Here is a 5,319-nt window from a genome sequence, read left to right on the forward strand (position 1 = left end):
TTCTAACATAAGTGAATGGGTGTATCAGTCCTTTGGTTTAAATTTGTTGTCAATTCTTTGAGAAATTAAAGATAGCTGTTCTTGTTTTACAAATCTAGTCTTTACAGGATCAGAAGTGTAGCTTCAGAAACAAATCAAAGTCCACCAATTCTTTTTACCAATCCCAAAACCTTCTCTATGTATCTCAAAAGGCTTTAAATATTGGCCTTATAGAATCAAAGTCCTTCTTGGAGGAACTTGCACTTTTCTTCTGTGACCTTGAGATGTAAATATTCCATAGGGTTTTGTCCAGAACTCTTATCTAGTCCATCTCTTTGACATACAAATTTCAGGGGGTAATTGTTATTGGAAGGAGAATAAAAGGAGGAAAGGTTATTTGAAAAATCCAACTGCTTTTATAAATTAGTGAGTTTTGTGTTATACCCATTTCATGGCAGAAACTTAAAAGATGGGAATTCCAAAGTTTCTCTTTGTGTCTGTCTCTACGTTCAAGTGTGTCTATGATTATGTGTATTGTAGATGTGTGATATTTCCTACACCCAGGTGATATTGCCAAAATTAATTTGCAAAAGAGTTATATGTAATTGTAGAGAAAATTAAGTACTTATATAAATTAAATCCTCAGAAATGTAATAGAAACTTAATCCAAATGAATTTCAGGTTCATGGGATCTGGGAAAATATTCAGTATTAAAGCTAGTTTAAGCTTGTTCATTTAATTAAAACAGGCATGTCTTTAGAGTTAGCAGTAATACTTTCATTCTACCTAGGCTTACTGAAGGTCAAATGAGGTCATGTTATCTCTTACAGAATTTGTCAGCAAAAAAGATAAGATGATAGCTACTTAATGTCTCATGAAATTTAATGACCAACTTAATAATTAAGAAGTGACGTAAATAGAGATATATAAGATAAAAGTTTATAAAGAAACTTTTCAGCAATATTTATGTCTGAAGTAGTTCCCTTAAATCTTTTTGGTAATTTAAAACTTTAGAGTTTTGCTAAGTTACCCTAGCTGATGGATAGTCATTAAATATCTAGATCATTTCCAAATAAGATCAATTACTGAAATAGTCATTACTGAACATAGTTTTATCCACTTTTAACTTCTTATCACAGAAAAACTAAAAGATATTTGACTGCTTTAGTGCTACATTGAAAAATTGAAAAAGGCATATGTTCTAGAATTTATGAAAAGTATTCATAAATTTGTCAGTCTAAAGAATGCTGGTATAACAGTTCACAATGGCTTATTTAGTTTTCATTACAAATTACAGTTTCTAAGTGTTAAGAATTCTAATTAATTATGTAACTAAAGCTTTTAAAATAATAAGGGAAACATCCTTATATGCAAAGTATATAAAATGTTTATTTTGTTAAGGAAAGAGAAAGTTGTCAAAGGTTTGTGGAATAGGAATCTTTGGAAAGGATATATGTGTGTGTGTGTGTGTGTGTGGTCAGGACTGGCTAAGATTGGAATGAATTTAAGTTAGTGAAAGAGTTTTAATATCAAAAGTGAGATGGTACAAAACTAAAATTAGTTTTTTTTTTCTCTCTCTCTTGTAGGAAGCATTTCTTTGTTTATAATTGATTGAGATAAGTCAGTGTGAAAGTAGTGAGATACGAGATATATCCAAGTTAGAGATGATGGTGGTTTGGAACATGGGGTAAATGTAGAGGTAGAGAGAAAAAAAAAATTAGACTTTGGGCAATTTTGAATTAACCGGATTCCTCAAGAGATTGTTTTATACTAAAGAAGAAGGATCATGATGACTGAGGTTTTCAGAAGAACTACTGGAAAGACAGAGCTAACTTTATTAAATGCTTTGGGTGAAGATTTTGGCAGCTGAGGATATATTATGTTTGAGTTGTCTGTTAAATGTCTAATTGGAGATGCTGAGTAAGCATTTGGATATATAAATCTGGGAGAATTGTCTGGAGATTAAAAATTAAAAATCATTGTCACATTTTTTTTTCCAGACACGTTATCTGCTTGGTTGCAGGCAAGAATTAGACCAAGAGTTAGATTTCACTAATATTGTAGTTTTGCAGTAAAGATCCATAAAGGAAGGGAAATATAAATAAGTTGAAGTTGCATAAGATCTAGTAATTTTAGTGGTTGACCATTAACATTAATTTGTGTGAGGAATATAGAGAGGAGAGTTGATGGATTCTAGACAATAAAAGTTTGATAGAAAGAGCAGATCATTGTTCATGTTAGAGCTAACAGTTTGTTGGATCTAAGGAGGTGAGGGGAAATACAAAAAGTGGTAAGCCGGGAGAGAGCTATAAGAAATTGAAATTGGAGAGAGGTCAAATTGAGTATCTCTTATAATAGTTGTTCATTTTATTTATTGTTTAAAGACTTTTTATTTAGTTATTTGAGAGAGAGAGAGAGTGAGAGACAGAGAGAGCATGAGCAAGGGGGAGCGGTAGAGAAATAGGGAGAAGCAGACTCCCCACTGGAGAAGGGAGCCTGATGTGGGACTCAGTCCCAGCACCCTGGGATCATGACCTGAGCCAAAGGCAGACAGTTAACTGACTGAGCCACCCAGGAGCCCAATTCTTGTTTATTTTTTAAAAAATTATGTAAAAATGCATCCGTTTGACAGACCTGGAGCAGTTCCTGTCTGCTGCTAAGGTTTCCACTACAGATGCAAGAAAAAAGTGTCCTCGCGCTATCTGTCTCATTATGGCAGTCAAAATTGAATGGGGGAGTACACGGAAAAACCAGAAGAATTTCTGCAACTCAGAAGTAACCTTGTCAACAATGAAATCTTGTTTTACTCCAAAGTAAAAAAAAAAAAAAGTAAACAGAAAATTTAAACTATATTTCATATTTATGTAGACATTAATATCAAATATTCAAAACAAAAATACTTATATAATGTACATTTTTATAATATAAAAAACAGCATATCTTTTAAAAATAGAAAAATAGTCCTGTTTTTCTAGATACACTGGTTTGGGGACAAATGGAGATGAGCATAACAAATTGAACATTATTATCAAACAGCAATACATTTACTGAATAAAATTGAAAAATATATATATCTGGTGTTGTCAATCATAAACAATTAAATAAACATAATTAAATTATAAGTAATTATTATTTTTTTTAAGATTTTATTCATTTATTTGAGACAGAGACAGAGAGAGCACAAGCAGGGAGGAGGGTCAGAAGGAAAGGGAGGAGCAGACTCTCTGAGCAGAGAGCCCCGTGCAGGGCTCGATCCCAGGACCCTGAGATCATGGCCTGAGCCAAAGGCAGATGCTCAACTGACTGAGCCACTCAGGTGCTCTAAGTTATAAGTAATTATGCCTAAATTTACAGAAAATAATTTCATAACCAGAACTTATCACTTATATTTACATGACATTTAAATAGTTTTTGAACATTTATCTAACAATAATTATTTTCACACAAAGATTTTTAACGTTGATGGAACAGAGACTTAGAAATGAGAAAACTGAGAAACAATTTAGATTTCCCACAGTCACTCAACTGGTGTTTTCCATAATTGGAGGAAGTGTAAAACTTAGGGCTGGCAAGAATGTAAGATAATTTTATTTAAAGTCCTGAATTTACAAAGAAAAAACTGAGACACAGAATGATTAGTCACTTACTCAGATTGCTTCCTGAGCACACTTAACATCTGGAAACTTGCCTTTATAAAGTAAGTTTTTCAGTGGAAATAGTGTATGGAAATTCTCATTAAGATATTAGTTTATTTTGGAGAAAGGCAAGATTGGATCCATATAATACAAGTGTATCAACAAATTTGCCTCAGATTTTATTTTTTTCTCCCTAATTTAGTTATGTTTAAAGACAACTGAGGGGGATGATGAGTTGAGGGGGAAGATTAAATGAGTACACACAATTTGAGTCTGTGTATCTAGTGTAGCAGAATGCATGTTTTATCTTGACAATTTTGTCAAGACCCTATGCAGATAAAAGTGAAAAGGTAGTAATAATAAATATAAAATAATAATAAAGACAAAAGATGAAAAGAAATTTTATTTTAGGCCTTAAAGCAAACTAACTTGAAATATAATATGTGATCTATCTAGTTAACACACTTTCTTCTCTCCCAAAATGTTTGAACAATTTTGATTTTTGCCCTTTCTGATTGTTTCTGCAATAGCACCAAATCTGGTGAGTTTGCTTTTTATTTGCATAATGTTGTGTCTAGAAAGGAAATTCAAAGCACATTGAAGATTTTTGGGCTGGTTGATATTTATAATCATCTTTTTCATCACTAAAATGCTGTTTATTATATACTAACCAACATATGCAAAACTTTTTGCTTCACATAAAATGCAGTAATTATCTTGTAGGATATGTTTTTCATTCTAGTTTAATGAGTCTACTGTCATTATATCGTGGCATTATTGCCACTATAACTTCAAGAAAAATAAGGGCTTGAAATATTTTGAAAGGGCTCTAAATGTACATATAATTATTTAAGACTAGTGATGAGAAAGCAAGCACACAACTGAAATTCCTTCAATTAGTAATTATATGGGTATAAATATAGACAGAGTTGAAGGAGATTGATTGATTGATGATTGATTGATTTGCTGGTCACATTATTTCTTTAGCATTGTTACTTATTTTCCTAATGACCCTGTTCCAATAAATAACCCCTGGGCATTCCCATAGAGAGCTGGCCATTCTGTGCTCTCAGATATCCTGCCATGTTCATACAACATTAGGTTGAGTGAGTTTATCCTACATAAAAGAAAAAATATATATAAAATAAAACTACTTTTTCTTTTCATCTATGAGCTTAAAAGATATTAAAGCAAGAACAGTAACTTCCCAAATCACAAATTTTGCCATTGAATAAGAAAGAAAGCCAATTAGTATAAAACTCCATCTGGGGGAAAAAACGAAATGCCTAATTTAGCTATCTTTAAAAGACATTTTTCAACAGGTTTCTAATTAATCACTGCAAACTTCTCATTAATGAATTCCTATTTCAGTTCAAGGAAGGTAGTAGAGCCTATTTAAGTACAGAAATAATTATAGTTGAGAGTCTAAAATGGAATATTCTGCAAGAATTTTGTTGTTACTATTGTAATTACTATTATGGCAAACTGTCAGTTAACAATATGTAACAATATATTGATTTTTACTTTTTAACCTAGACTCTGGTGAAATATTAATAATGTATATTATGCATCAATTCTATCAAATATTTGTTTGACAAAAAAACAACAAAGCTTATATAATTAATCCCAGATATTGAGAAAAAGTTCTTTATTTTCCAAAAATAAAACAGAATTAGGATTTACAAATCTCATCTAATGACTCAAA

The 5,319-nt window shown here is 31.5% G+C and overlaps 1 non-coding gene across 1 annotated transcript; it reads left to right on the forward strand.

Annotated features, from left to right (window-relative positions):
• The first annotated feature begins 2,594 nt into the window (after window positions 1-2,594).
• Window positions 2,595-2,724, forward strand: LOC115942876 (small nucleolar RNA SNORA31). The gene has a single exon (XR_004077456.2). It is a non-coding gene; the product is annotated as a small nucleolar RNA SNORA31 (small nucleolar RNA).
• Window positions 2,725-5,319: the final 2,595 nt, after the last annotated feature.

The sequence above is a fragment of the Leptonychotes weddellii genome, chromosome 6, assembly GCF_054177405.1.
Source record: "Leptonychotes weddellii isolate Sample4059 chromosome 6, ASM5417740v2, whole genome shotgun sequence".
In the NCBI taxonomy this organism is placed as follows: domain Eukaryota; kingdom Metazoa; phylum Chordata; class Mammalia; order Carnivora; family Phocidae; genus Leptonychotes; species Leptonychotes weddellii.